Raw genomic sequence first — 16,580 nt, forward strand, 5'->3', positions numbered from 1 at the left:
CCTCATCAAACCCAAGTGCCAGTTACTCATCCTGGATTCTAGGTGCCTTCCTTTCTTTGTTGTCCCTGATAAAGTCAATAAAGTTACAAGGTTAGATTTCCTTTAGGTACCATAGGAACACAAAAGATTACTTAGATCAATAGAAAAAAATTTGTCCTTCCCTAGGACTTGTTCTGATCTCTATGGATCTCTCAGAAACACAGGACTGCAATTCTCTCAATCTTGCTGCCCTTACATGCTACAAATTTTGCTATGAAAGCCAGAAGTTCAAAATCAATAGAACCTAGTACTGGCAAGATGCATATTAAACAAGTATGCAGTGGACTCAGAGAAAGAGGTGGGTACCATGTAGGAGGGATGGGCTGAGACAGGGGTAAAAGGAAAAGAGAGACTTCAACAGAGACTCTTTGAGAAATCAGCTTGGTAACCTGATACCTTCTTTTTCTTATTATCCATCTTTTGCCCTCTGGTTCACCTCCTCCTCTTGACTCTTTCCTGCCATGGACATAGCTACCTATAGCTGGTGGTCATTGGTAGAAAAAAAAATCTACATTTCTCTTTTTCAAGCATCTAGTACATTTTTGGTGTTGAATTGAAATTTTTCTTTTAAAGTCTAGATAGTATAATTTCCTAGACATATTTATCACAGCCACAATGTTAGTGTTTTTAGCTGATATTTAGAGGTATTTATTATTTTTATTGTTTAGTTTCCTGTTTTTATGTTCTGCACACATATATATCTGTACCACACAAAATGCACAGAAACAGAGAAGAACAGGAGACAAGAAACAGCACACAAATCAGACACAGAACATGGAGACTTGCGCCTGACAGCTAAGTAGTGGATGAAGGGCCAAATGAAGGCAAGAGATGATTGGCAAAATAACCTATCACCCAAGCAACCAAGATAAGCTGGGTAAGCGACGATGAAGAAACAAGAGCGTAGGTGGACCAGTGTGCTGCTGAGTACCCTTCATGGTTTTGCTGAAACTATCCTTTTTGATAATTTTGATTAAATGACTTTATTAGCACCTTCCAAAATTTGATACTGAGATTCTTTGCTCAAACAAGATATTATAGTAATATAAAGCTGGTCAATTAGAAAGAAGAAAAGAGGAAAGGAAGAGAGGGAAGGAAGGAAGAAGGAACGCCTTGATTTTAAAATTGCTGCACACTGGATCTAACTTTTAGTTTTGATGAAAATTCTCATCAGAATTGAATGCCCTTGCTATCTTGCATCTAAAAGGTGAAAGAATAAATCTATGACCAAGAGCAGGCAAGGATAAGCTGATTGTGAGACTGGGTGTAAATATTAGTGGAGATGGAACTATGTTAGAATTCTTATTAGAATTGCTATGGGTTTTGTTAGTAGACTAGTTAGAAATTTCCATATATACATATATATTTACTGTTATGTGAAATAAAAGCACATTTAAAAAATTCAAAATATTATGGGGGTACAAACATTTTGGTTTCATAAATTGCTTTTGTACTGCTTGAGTCAAAGTTGTAAGTGTGCCCATTCACCCAGATAGTGTACATTGTACCCGTTAGGTATGATTTTACCCATCCCCTCCTCCCCCTGCCACCTGACTGATTTCTATTAAGTTTTACTTCCATCTGTGCACACGAATGCTGATCAGTTAGTTCCAATTTAATAGTGAGTACATGTGGTGTTTGTTTTTCCATTCTTGCGATACTTCACTTAGGGGAATGGTCTCCAATTCCATCCAAATTGTTGGAAAAGGTACTAACTTATTTTTTATGGCTGAGTAATATTCTATGGTTTACATATACCACAATTTATTAATCCACTCATGAATTGATGGGCACTTGGGTTGATTCCACATCTTTGTGATTGTTAATTGTGCTGTAATAAACATTCTAGTGCAAATGAAACCATAAGAATTCTAGAAGAAAATGTTAGAAAAACTCTTCTAGATATCAGCCTAGCAAAGAATTTATGAAGAAGACCCCAAGGGCAATCATGGCAACAGCAAAAATAAATAAATGGTACTTGATTAAATTAAAAGGCTCTGCACAGCCAATGAAACAATTAACAGAGCAAACAGACAACCTACAGAATGGGAGAAAATATCTGCATGCTATGTATCCAATAAAGGGCTAATAACCAGAATTTACAAAGAACTCAAGCAAATCAGCAAGAAAAAAAATCAAACAAGCCCATTAAAAAGTGGGCAAAAGACATGAACAGAAGCTTTTCAAAAGAAAACAGACTAATGGCCAATAAACACATGAAAAAATGCTCAAAGTCACTAATCATCAGGAAAATGCAAATGAAAACCACAATGAGATATCTCCTAACTCCAGTGAGAATGGCTTTTATCAAAAAGTCCCAAAACAATAGATGCTGGTGTAGATGCAGAGAGAAAGTAACACTTATACACTGTTGGTGGGACTGCAAACTAGTGCAACCTCCATGGAAAATAGTATGGAGATTCCTCAAAGAAATAAAAGTGGACCTACTATTTGATCCAGCAATCTAACTACTAGGTATTTACCCAAAGAAATTTCCATATATTTTGAGTGGTCTGCCTCAACTCTATTTTCCCCATAAGCCAGTTATTTGTAGTGTGTGATTTTGTAGCATGAGAGGTTTTTCAGAAATGCATACTTGTTGTCATAGCAGGAGCCTGAATATATACATACATATGAAAGTTCAGTCCTATATAATGATCAAAACTCAAACTGATTTAACGTTATATCCCCCTGTCACAAGCTGGGGCCTCTGCAGATGAGAAGATTGTGCTGTGGGAACAGCGCCTAACCTTTCTACTTTATCTTCTCTACCTAAAGCCTCAAACTCCCTGCCTCTACATTCCTTCCAAGCTTTTTGATTCTAAAGAAGCTACAGAGAGAGGGGGAAGTGAAAGATGACTTTATACTCACTGGGCCTAGCAGACACCGAACCTGACTTTTTCTCCCTGAGGTTTTACAAAGGCGCCCCCTGAGGCATTGATGTGAACTTCCTGTGAGCCAAGCAAATGCCTCTCCTCCAGCTGGCCTCTTCCCTTTTGGCCCTGTTTTTCAGGCGGGTCCACTCTATATAGATCCCTCTCTCTTGCCATCCCTTTGCCCCTACTTGTGGTTCTCTAGGACAGAGTTGTATAAAGCTCCAGGCTGGCTCTTTCTCCCTTTCACATATGGCCCCATCTGAACCACAGGAACCACTCTGGCATCCTTAGCATGAGCAAAGTCCAGGAGTAGCGGCCAATCTTGGTGCAGGGGTACCTTGCACCACTGTCAAAGCAGGTCTCCACTCCTCATACAGCCTCTAGACTTCTTGGAAGGGGCCCAACACCAGTCCACTGGATCCTACTAACTGTGGGACCTTCCTACCAACTTCTCACAGTCATTTCCTCTCTTTGGACTCAAGGTAAAGGGAGAGCACTTCCAACCTTCCTTCCCTGGCAGGGGTTTGGGGTGAGACAGCCAGCAACCAACAAAGAAATTTTTTTCACAGGTCTCCTCCAAGTCTCCACTGCTATCTACATCCTCTATGAAAAGGAAGGACTTAACAGCTAAAGAAATAATTGTCATATTTTGACTTTGAAATGTTTATATAGTGGTGTCTTTGGAGTATAGGATTTATTGTCTTCATGCTTCAACAAAAACTGAGATAGATCTATATTAAAATAGGGCACACATTCAGTCACTTCAACACACAAACACACTTGCACAGAAATGTTTGTAGTTTCCTATGATAAATAGTCTACTTTTCAATCCCTGTAGCAACACTATACTGTTTTAATTAATATAATATTGTTTTAATTAATGTAACATTATTTTAATTAAAGTAATATTAATTAATTAAAACAGATATTTATATCTGGTAGGTCATGTTAATCCACCTTGCTTTTATTTGTTTATTTTTCAAAATTGTCTTGCTGTTCCTGGTTTTTTACCATCCTGCTTGCATTTTAAGATCATCTTATCAAATTACACACACAAATACACACACACACACACACACACGCAACTATTGGGATATTTATTAAAATAACATCCACAAACAAGTAGCACTCTCCACCTGGTTTTCTACATTAAGTTTTATATACTTTTATTAGATTTATTCATAGATAAGGGTTTCTTGCTCTTGTGAATAGGATTCTTAAAATTATATTTTCTAATTGGTTTTTGCTGATGTATTGGAACATTGCTGATTTTTAAATTTTATTTTTATCCACTAACCTTGTTGAAATTTCTTATTAGTTCTAATAGCTTGTTGAGTCTCTTGAATTTTCTCTGTAAACAATTAGATGGTCTGCAAATAATGACAATTTAACTTCTTCTTTCCAATTCTTAAAACTATGTTAGTCTTTCTTGCCTGTTGCACTGCTTACAACCTCTAATACCATGTTAAATCCAAACAGTGAAAACAGGCAACCTTATGTTGTTGTTAAATCTTAAAGGAATAAATGCCCCACTATTTAGTATGACATTCGCTGTAGATTTTCAAAGTTGCATTCAGAGATTACCTCTTTTCCAGATTGCTCATTGTGAATGGTCTTTAAGATGGATGGTCAGAGGCTCTAATCAGCAGAAAAATTGCCCCTGGACCACTGCTCTTGAAACAGTTATGGGCATATAAACTCTCTAGAACTGTGATCTCCAACCCCTGGGCCGCAGATTGGTACTGGTCCATGGCCTGTTAGGAACTGGGCCTCACAGCAGTAAGTGAGTAGCAAGTGAGCCATCAAAGCTTCATCTGTATTTACAGTCATTTCCCATTGCTCGCACTACTACCTGAGCTCCACCTCCTGTCAGATCAGTCACTCTCTCCTATCACCCCCAGATGGGACCATCTAGTTGCAGGAAAACAAGCTCAGGGCTCCCACTGATTCTGCATTATAGTGAGTTGTATAATCATTTCATTATATATTATGATGTAATAATAATAGAAATAAGGTGCACAATAAATGTAATGCACTTGAATCGTCCCGAAACTATTCCCCGTCCCTGGTCCATGGAAAAATTGTCTTCCATGAAACCAGTCCCTGGTGCCAAAAAGGTTGGGGACCACAGCCTAGAATATAAGCTCTATGAGGAAAGAGACTTTGCCTATTTTGTTACTGCTGTTTCCCCAGTTCCAAGTGCAGTGTCAATCACTGTAGGTATTAAACAATTTTTAATGAATTAATCAGCCTCATGTCCCTCCAACCCCTCACAGACTTTAGCCCACGTCCGGTAGTTGCTGTGTGTACTCGGTGCATTCAAAAAACGTTGGTAGAATGAATGAGCCATTCCGGCCCCTAGTCTTTCATTTTGATTCCACCATTCTTTCACCTGGACATCTCTATTTCTAAACAACCTAAGTAAAGCTTGATGTTAATGTTTTTGTCAATGGCAGAAAAAAAATGTTTGACAAGTGTGCAATCTAACTTCATGAATTTCAAAACAGATGACACCCATTTTGATAAATGCATATGATTCTGCAGCTGATGAAAAAGAAAAATGAAAATGGGGCCAAATTACAGTTTGGTACCTAAGACAATAATCAATCTTTCATCATTCTAATGGTCTGTCATGAGACTGTAAAACCACATGAAGACAGGAAACAGGAAAGTCCTCACACCGGCTTTCCAAGGGAGTCAACATAATTTGGTTAACAAGACACACTTATCTGTGAATGAATTATAGCTAAGTGTGAACCTGGCAGTTCAATTATAAAATATGTCAAAGCTTTCCAGAAGCGATTACCACCATAACATTGAATAAGGTTACCATGGGCAGAACAGAGTAATTGGTAGAGTTAGGTCTATTTTTAAATGTCAAACAACATCTTGCTCCTCTTCGAATGCTGCTCTCTGCCCCTTAACTGGGAATATTAACTACCTACATATTTCTCATTCTCACCAGAATGGTCTATCCACATTTGTTTTTAAATGACATACTTGAGGAGAGATACATGGAAATCTGTATCAACCAACTTCTCGCCCTGCCCTCTATGGGGCAGTAGTAATGTAGAGTGAGGGGAGAGCCATAAAAGGACTGGTGTGTGGTGAAAACGTTAGTATCTCAGAAAAGCTCTTGCTGCCACTGTGCTGGTCTGAATGAACTGTGCATTGCATTGCCACAAGTGACTCAGTTATCTCCCCTCCCCTGTGAGCTCTGGTTCCCATGCCCTCATATGTCACTCCCAATTTCAAGCTCTTTTCCTGACCCTGGAATCATCTCTCTCTCTCTCTCTCTCTCTCTCTCTCTCTCTCCCCTCTCCCCTTCTTTCTGTCTCTCTCCTCCTCCCTCTACCCGCCAGCTACATGAACTCAGTAAATTGTCCACCTGCCCCTTAAAGACAGAAAGCCTTCTTCTTGATGCCTTCACAGCCCTCATGAACAGTTCTACAATCTGAATCCATAAGGTCACTCATCATCCTCCACGATCCCTTTGCTGACTATACCTGTCAACCTCCCTCCCTAAATATACTTCTATGGAAAGAATCTAAATTCCCAACTTTTCTAGCTTGGATTCTCCCAGACACAAACCCTGAGTCAAGGATTTGAGTATAAGTACATTTTTTGGAAGTGATCCCAGAAACTATCGGAAAAGGACTGGGGAAGTGAGACAGGGAAGAAAAGAAAGTCAATAAAAGGGACACGACCATGAAGTTACCACTTGGGGCAATGTGAACTCAACCCCACTGGGAAATTCTGGGAAATAGTTTTGACACACCTCAGTGTTACACCATCCAAGGAACAGAGAGGCTGAGGGATTTATTCAGCCATTTTCATCGGCTGTTGATTGAAAGCTACTCTTAGGTGACATTAATTTCCTGGTACTACTGGCCTGCTATGGGTAAGGGCAGAGTTCACTCAAGTAGTCAGAGAAAGCCCTAAGGCAAAGATGCTCTTGTTGGCATTTGAAGTTGAGCTGGCATGCAATGAAATAGTTAAAGCCAAGGAGATATGGGTAGAGCCCTTATAATATATGCTACCCCAACCAATCAGGGGTAATGGGCAACTGTGTTATTTGTGTATCTAAGTATAAACCCTCCCAACAGCCTTTACAAAATAAAAGAAACTTAGATGCAAATCCTAACCATCTCAACCACACCTCAGTCATTCCATCCCAAAGCACTAAACACTCCTATTCATTCCACTATACTGACTCCCTATCTTCACACTGACAACCTTTGTAGTTTGCAGTAGAGATTAAATCTAGAGTGAAAGCATTCAGCACTCAAGTATATTTCTTTCTCCAGAAAAAAGTCTATGTAGATAATATTTTATTAGAACTAAGCAAAATAGTTTTGTGTGGGCAAATGTTCTTAATTTTGGAATAGGAAAACTATAAATCCTAAGGCAATTATCTTTAGGAAAGCAGCAAAATAATAGAAGAAGGAATATTATCTTACCTTTAATGACTTTTTGTAATATCAGAATAAATCGTTACTGACTGAGCTGAGAGGTAATTTTAATATTATAAACAAATCAGTATAGCAATTATCAGGAATGAAATCAAATTAAACATAAAAAACTATTCTCCAAATCTAAAGATGGCTTTTTCCCCTTCAGTGGTTGACTATCAAGATCCAGATACCAAAATTTCAAAAGGGTCTTACATGCATCTCTCAGAGTCTTGGGTGAGGTGTACATAATGAGGACTAGGGGGGTGAAATTTAACAGCTATAACAGAATAAAAATTAATCATGCATGGTGGATTCTAAACAATAATGGAAGACTGAGCCCAACCAGAAGTCTTCATCAAAACACTGAGAGAAATGATGCCAGGGTCCTAATGGCAACATTCTAGAAGGAGGAAACGTTGTTGTTTGCATTGGGTTGAGGTCTCCTTCTAGGAAGAAAAATCTCCTATATTTGTTTTGTCCTGCATTCTTTTAATAATGATTTCCCACACATAACCATATTGAATCTCTGAAAATTTTTCTGTTACATCAAGCCATACATATTATTACTATCTTATAGATGAGGAAACTGAGGCACAGAAAGTTTCAAGTACCTTCACTGAGACATCACTACTAGCAACAGAGTATGAAACTCACTTCACCCAGCCACTATATGAGACTCCTCCTTGTAAAAAGGTGAAACTTAGATCTGAAACTCAGGAATAGAAATACTCTGTAAATCAACCACAGGCTGGCATCTTTCAGAATATAAATTCAAGACAGTGACTTTCCAATTATGAGGACAGCTTAAATGAGGACAGCAGAGATAGGAAGCGTACAAAAATTGCCAAAAATGATCTTCGGTGAATACGAGATCTAGGGTTAATGCAAATATATTCAGACTGTTTAATATTAGCCCTTGACAATTTCCTTTAGCTTGCATGATTGGTGGAAATAAATACATGCTATCTCTAAAGCTCAACCCTCAAAGGAAATACCCAGCGCTGATAAACAAGTTCTATAATTTCATACGCTCTCTGAAAAGTAATGACTCTCAGAAACTTTAGAAAATTCCAAGAGCAAGGAAGGAAAATGGCAATTTATTTAGTGACTTTAATAAAACATGAAGATGCCTGGAGCAAGAAGGTATAATATGGTGGGGAATTTTCACTAGATAACATCCATTTGCAGCTGTCATCTGATCTGTGTAGAACTGAGGACAACACCAGATTTGTCATTGATTTGGATGGGTAGACTATTCTTTCATTTTAGAGACACTAGAATACTGATAAATTTATTTTCTTCACAAGTATCTATTACAGATAATGCTAACACTGCCTTTACTTATTAGTGGCTATCTGAAAGAATCACAAAGCCATTATTTAGTGATGCACTGTCAGCGGTCCCCAACCTTTTTGGCACCAGGGACCATTTTCACGAAAGACAATTTTTCCATGGACCGGGGATCGGGATGGTTTCGGGATGATTCAAGCACATTAAATTTGTTGTGCACTTTATTTCTATTATGATTACATCGTAATATATAACGAAATAATTATACAACTCACCATAGGTTGGGGACCCCTGTATGACTACAGATGCATAGGAATGCTTGGTCAGCTACTGAACATATTTGTAGAATGCCTCCTTTGGGCAGGCACACTTCTGGCATTCGATTTGAAACACAAGAGTTGTTTTAATTGTTACATTATAACAATGGAATGTTTTAGCACAGAGAGTGTTAAAAAATATGAATTCAGTGATATTGGGTGAAGAATTAGGTGGAGGGGAATGTGATGATCCAACTTGGAATATGACCAAAATCAAGCATGTACCAATAATAATAATAGTGATAACTATAATTTTAAAAAACACAAACTCTGTTTTGTTAAACAGCAGGCATTCATAATTTACATTCCAACTAACAATTGCTTCTCCAATAATAAAGCATCCTTTACCTAACTTGTATCCCTAACTCTTTGTGTGTTTACCCGCCTCCCCTTCTTTGTCAGCCCCCAGCATTAAACTAAACCTCACTTCTCCTCTTCTGCCCCAATCTACTGACAAAATGTAGCAAAACAGGGAAATAGGTACTATTTCAAATAGTGGCCTTCTGCCGCCAGGTAGTTTTTCAATGCAGGTATGCATTCCTTGTACCTGCTACTGTTCAGTTACCACTGGCAAAATTCACCAGTGTCCTCCAAAAGTGAGGTTCCAATGTGTAGCTGTCAACTCTCCACCCATCAACAGAAATTTTTGTCTAATATCTTATCTTGCTCTAGCTTATTACATCCAGTCTCAGGGGAGGAGGTATCCCTCTTCAGGGTCAAAGCTCATCTTGTCACCTGGTCTCCTGCCCCTCCTCTTCCACTCTGTCAAGTCTATTCATTCCTTAACTCACCCTTTTCTATCTCTACTATCAGTTTTCCACAAAAATGGCACTGGACCCTTTCTGGTAGAGCTTAATGATCTGATCCATGAGATTTCAAGTCTTGAGCCTTCCTCACTACGAATTTCTTTTTCTTTGCTTTCCATAAAGCAGTAGTTCCTGACCTACCACACTGACACTCACCCTCAGCCACTGTCACTAACGTTTTCTCAAGATTTTTCTTCTCATAAAAGTAACATATGCACTACAAAATTTTCTACAAAAATTTTGAAAACACATTCAAAAAAGTAAAATAAAATATGCTAAATATAAATAATCTGAGCTTTGTGGCATAGTTCTTTCCAGGCCATATGTTTTCATAATAAAATTCCAATCATTTTGTTCATTATCTTGATTGTGGTGATGGTTTTACATTCATATACATATGTCAAAACATATCAAATTGTACCCTTTAATACATGCAGTTTATTGTATGTCAATTATGCTGTTTTTAAAATGTAAACAATATAAAAGGAAATGGATACTATTTAGCAACCCTATCAAAAAGTGGGCAAAGGACATGAATAGAAATTTTTCAAAAGAAGATATAAAAATGGCTAACAAACATATGAAAAAGTGTTCAACATCTCTAATCATCAGGGAAATGCAAATCAAAACCACAATGAGATATCACTTAACCCCAGTGAGAATGGCCTTTATCAAAAAAACCCAAAACAACACATGTTGGCGTGGGTGTGGAGAGACAGGAACACTAATACACTGCTGGTGGGACTGCAAACTAGTGCAACCCCTGTGGAAAGCATTATGGAGGTATCTTAAACAGATTCAAGTAGACCTGCCATTTGACCCAGCAATCCCATTACTGGGCATATACCCAAAGGAAAAAAGGTCATTCTATAACAAAGGCACGTGTACCCAAATGTTTATAGCAGCACAATTCACAATAGCAAAGATGTGGAAACAACCCAAATGCCCATCAATACATGATTGGATTAGTAAGCTGTGGTATATGTATACCATGGAATATTACTCAGCTATAAGGAATGATGAAGATACGACATCTCTGTGGTTCTCCTGGAGAGAGTTGGAACCCATTATATTAAGTGAAGTATCCCAAGAATGGAAAAACAAGCATCACATGTACTCACCAGAAAATTGGTTTCCCTGATCATCACCTAAATACAAATCTGGGAATGACACCAATTGGACATCAGACTGAGGTGGGGGGTGGGGGAGGGGATGGGGGTATGCCTACACGACGAGTGCATTCCACACCGTTTGGGGAGTGGTAACACTTGAAGGTGCTGACTCGGGAAAGGGGGGGTGGGGAAAAAAATATGAAACTATTGTTTTTAACTTGCACTGTTCACTTAATAATTTATCATGAATATTTCCCATATTATTTCATATCATTGTACAAGAAATAATGTATACATTATGAGGACATACTGTATCTAACAAGATATACTGTTAGACTCTTTGATTCTGTAAAACTAAATTGAAAAAATATATATATATAATAAAAAAAAAAAGAAATATAATTAGGAAAATAGAAATTGAATATTTGAATCTACTATATTTTTTTTAAAAAGCCTTTGACAAAGGATGCATTGAGAAAGAGAGAAGAGGATGGGAATGACTGCTATAACTGGAATGTAGGACTGAATCTCTTCTGTTTCATTTTTGGGCTGAAACTCTCATGCTTTGGAAAGGTTGTCTCTTTCTGTCTGTATAGAAAAAGCACAATCCAACAGGCATAAGCACTAAAGTGATCAGAGCCATATTTGTGAGATTTTAAAAAAATCAGTCATGCTAGAAACAGTTTTGTAGTTAGCTTTTTTTCACATAAGCACTTGGCTATGTCAATTAAAATTATCCAACACATGGAATATTTGGCATACCTCACAGATACTAAAACCATCCAATGGAGAGATTATAATTTATTTCCCTGAATGCTCAATAGAACCATAATAGTTTCAGTTTTTGATGATTATAAATATGTATATGATTAATATTCTTGCACATAAATTATGTTGTACCTCCAGATCGTCCCTTGGGATAGATTCCTAGGAGTGGAATAGCTAAGTGGAAGATGATCAGCAGTTTTAAGGCTCTGTTTGCATTATGCTCATGTGTTTACCTAAATGGTTAGGCCAATTTATTCTCATCTGCTGTGGATAAAAATGATCATCTCACTGTACTGTCATTATCTTTACATTTTTAAAAACCTCTTGTTATAGGTGAAAATGTATTTTATTGTTATTTTCTTTAGCATTATTTTGTTACTAGGGAGTTCAGATATGTTTCTGATGTCATTTGGGGTCCTAAGTACATCTTTCCTCTCTGTTTCTGTGTTGGCCCATTTTTCTATGGAGATAGTGCTTTGATTGCTGATTAGAGTATATTTATATATTAAATATACTAACCTATTGCCTGTCCTGCTGTACCAGAATGTATTCAACATATCTCACTTGCCTCTATTTCAATGGAGTTTCCAATATACCTATAAAATATTTGCATATTTGTTTAACACAAAACAATCATTTTTCCTTTGTGTCTTTTTCCAATGCCTTTAGGCTGAGAAATATTTTCCTCAATTCAAGATCAGTCTACAAATACCTATTTTATCCTCTAGGGTTTTTGTGATTATATTTTTAACTCTAAATCCATCTGAAATTTATTTTGGTGTATAATATGAAAATGTAACATAATATTTTTTCCCAAATAATTTTCTCAGCACTTTTGTTAAATATGTCTTCCTTTCCCATTAATCTGCGATATTTCCTTTAGCATATACTAAAGTCTTCCATACGCTAGGATCTGTTTGAAGGCTATCTGTTCTCTTATATTGACCAATTCAATATTTCTGATCATAATTATGTTGTAATTTTATAATATGTTTGATGTGTGGTAAAGCAAAGCATTCCAACTGCCTACACATTTCATAACATTATTTTGAAAAATTTTCAAATAATTCCAAATTTTCACATTTCATAAAATGACATTATTCATCAGTGCGTTCTTCACAAAGAACTTCCTATAATATTCCAAGAAAAAAATTCCACTGGGTGGTTTTAAGCATTCCATCATCCCTGATTTATAAGAGGGGACAGGGAAAGGAGAAAGAGGGGCATTTCTGGAAACCTAACTCATTGAAGAAATGAGGAGGTCTGTCGAGTTCCCTCCCCTCCTTTCCCCTCCCCACCCTGCAAAGGACCAGAGCGTCAAAAGCTGAACATACTAAAAGTCAAGCCAGGGGAGAGACTCCAAGGAAATCTCCAGTAGAGATATTGGGAGTCCCTGGAAGAGGTTACGACTGGTACCAGGTCCTGTCTTGAAATTTAGAGAAAGGACTGTATTTGCCCATGAGCCCTTCTGAGCCGGGGAGAGCAGTGGAGGAGACCGCAGAGTGGCCGTGGAGTAGCTCGTACTTCCCACGTTGGGTTTGGCATCCATGCATGAGTTTCACGTGGGTCCCATGAACCTCTTCGAAGGAAGCCAAGCTTGAGCAAGTTTGCAACTCCCACCTCCTCTCCAGCGCTACGCAACCACATCTCTGAAGAGAAGGTGGGAGTTGGAAGAGATCAAAAAAGAGGCAGATGTTATACCTCTCAGTGCCCCTTAGGAGAGACGGGGTTTAGACCCCTCTCACACAGAAGGCATTGAGGACCTGTTAAAGAAGTGGCAACAACCAAGGGCAGATTGCCAGGGAGCCCAGCTAAGTAATTGGCTCTTTTCCCAAATCCCTCCTCCTTTCCTCTGCCCACACCAGATGAGTGACAGGAAGAGCGAGGGGGCAGAGAAGGGGCATCCCGGAGGAGCCCACCAGACACCACGTTCACTTCACACCCCTTAAGCCACAAACCTGGCAGGCTCTGGGGAAAGAGAAAAGCTCTGAAGGGTAAATGAAACAGATTTTTAATATCCTAAAGCAAAGTTAAGGAATCATCCCAAGATGTCCTTAAGGAGTCTGTGACCCAGCAGGGATGGATTTTACATGTGGCACAGTTGTGGAAGTGAGAGCTGAGAATGGAGAAAAATAAAACCATTTCCTCTTTGTACCCCACAGGGATGAGACAGTTCAATAAAACACTTGCATATGAATAAGCAAAGAGGAGAAAATAAAAATCATCTGTTATCCCACAAGGCAGCTATAACTAATATTAACCAATGTTTGCAGGGATTCTTATGTGAATTTCTTTTCAAAAATGCAACTATAATATATTTATGGTTTTCTGATCTATCTTTTATTCTCAAAAATATATTCTGAACATTTGTGGTTTTTAAAAAAGGATATGGCAACATAATTTTTAATAGCTTAGAATATTTTATCCTATGAGTTGATAATTTACTTAAGCAATGCCATATCCTTTTGTATTTCAGCTTGCTTCCAACATTTTACCATTATATACAATCCTGCAATGGACATCCTTAGAACCAATTCTGTGGGCCTCTCCTTAATTATTTCCTTAGGGTAAATTCCAATAGTTGTTTTATTAAAAGGTATATACATTTTAAAGCTTTTTCTATATGATTCCAATTCCCCTTCAGTTTTCACAGCCACCAAAAGTCCATGAGAGGCTGTTTTTCCACATTTTAACCCAAGCTGAATAGTTGCCTTCTTTTGGTTTGTTTAATTATATTTGTGATATTTTTTAAAAATGCATTTCTTTGAACACTACTGAGAGCTGACATTTTTTCATTGGTTTATTGGCTACTTAGAATACTTGTGCTTGGCAGTGCCTGTTTCTTTATTTTTTGTCCATTTTTCTACTTTTGTACAACTTCACATACTATTTTGTAAAAGCTATTTATACACCTGTCATATATATTGCAACCATTTTATACCATATATATTACAAATATTCTTCCTAGTTTCTTATTGTTTATAATGTTATTTTCTGTGCTAAGCTTTTAGATTTAACCACATAAAATTATTTTATGATTTATGCCAGAGCTCAGCAAACTTTTTCTATAAAGGGTCAGAAAATACATATTGTAGACTTTGCCAGCCAAATGGTCTCTATTGCAACTACTGAACTCTGTCTTTGTAGAGCAAAAGCAGCTATAGACAATATGTCACTCAATGAGCATGGCTACATTCTAAATTCAGCAGTAGACCTCTGGTTTAAGCCATTGGTGTCATATTTTTTAAGTGATTTTCCACCACAAGGATATATTATTTTCTGTATCCTCTTCTACTCTATATTCTATTTTTACTTTTATGGCTTATTTTTTTAAATTTAATACATTTATAATTAATTTTGTCAATTGGCTTAACATCATTTATTGAATAATCCAACCTTTCTTGAGTTGAACTGCAATCTTCTAAATTAGAAAATATAAACACATGCACATATACTTCATTTTAAAAATTCTATTGATATTCTGCAAAGTGTCTGCATTGATATTGATATGGATATTCTGTAAAGTATTGAAGTATCATGCCTTTAATTATTAGAGTTTTTCAGTAAATTTTAATATCTGGTATAGCAACTCCACACCCCTCATACTCTTTTTAAGTTTTTGTTATTGATTTTCTCTTCTTTTTTTCAAAATGTTCTTCAGACTCATTTTGTCAAGTTCTAATAAAAATTGCATTGTATTAAAGGAAACCAGAATATTTTATCCTGAACTATGGCTGAACTAAAGAAATGTGCTCAAACTTTCTCTGACTTACCCCCCTGGCCTCCTGTCTCCCAATCTTCTTTCCCTTCCAAAGCACAGGATGAAGCTGTTCTCTGAAGTTCCCTGATATACCTAGAAACCAGACCTGAAGAAACTGAAAATTAACACCACACCTAGAGTTCAGAAGAATTTCATCTCAAACCATTGTCTATTCTCTGTCCCAATTTCTAATGAAGATTATTTACTAACCATTGTCTGAGCATTAGGCCCATTCATTTCCCCCTAAAAATCATTTACTATCCCTCAAATTGCCATATTTCCCTCATCTCCCCTTCTCCTATGAAGAAGGGTATATAAGCACCCATACCTCGTTGGGTTGTTGGGTAATCATTCTCCTGTGATGCTTCCATGCTATGCACGTTAAAATAAATTCATGTGCCTTTTCTCCTATTACTCAGCCTTATGTCGTGTTCAGCAAACCTTCAGAGGGAGAAGGGGGAAGCTTTCCTTCTTTGCCCCTACCGTATTTTGGTTGGAATTGCATTAATCTGTAGATCAATTTTCAGAAAAACTGACAGTTCAAGATGGCAGTACGCACACAGTGGAGGCTACTTTTCATTACCTTTGGTCTCATTAATTGACTTTAAATCAACCAATGCAACTGAAGAAAAGTATAGCTTTGTAATTTGTGTTTAAACATAATATTTCATTTGAAAATAAGATTCAGATGGTTAAAATTTTGAACCCCTGCCAACTAGTTTAACCTACTTACATTTATTATTACTAAGTTGGCTTCTGTCATCTCACTCTACATCTTCATATTTTTAATTCTTACTTCTTGTTTCCCTTGTTTTATGTTCTTTGACAATAACTGACATTAATTCTGGTAGTAGTCATTTAGAAATTATTTTTATAAACAATTTATACTCTGTTTATTTAATTTGTATGAAATGTGGGGTGAAATTATATCATTTGATTCTCCCCTGTTTCAGACAAGAGATATAATACAGTCTTACATGCTTGACCCTCACTACTGGGCCCAATCAACCATCTTAGTTTTTATCAGTAACATAATAAAGGATTTTAAATTCATCATCTTCTTAAAAGTCACATATCTTCTCATTTTGGACTAATTCCTGACATTTTTATTTGATTCTATGATCATATTATTTTAATAATCTACAGAGCTGTCCTTCT

Source organism: Eulemur rufifrons, chromosome 30 (genome assembly GCF_041146395.1).
Source record: "Eulemur rufifrons isolate Redbay chromosome 30, OSU_ERuf_1, whole genome shotgun sequence".
Classification (NCBI taxonomy): domain Eukaryota; kingdom Metazoa; phylum Chordata; class Mammalia; order Primates; family Lemuridae; genus Eulemur; species Eulemur rufifrons.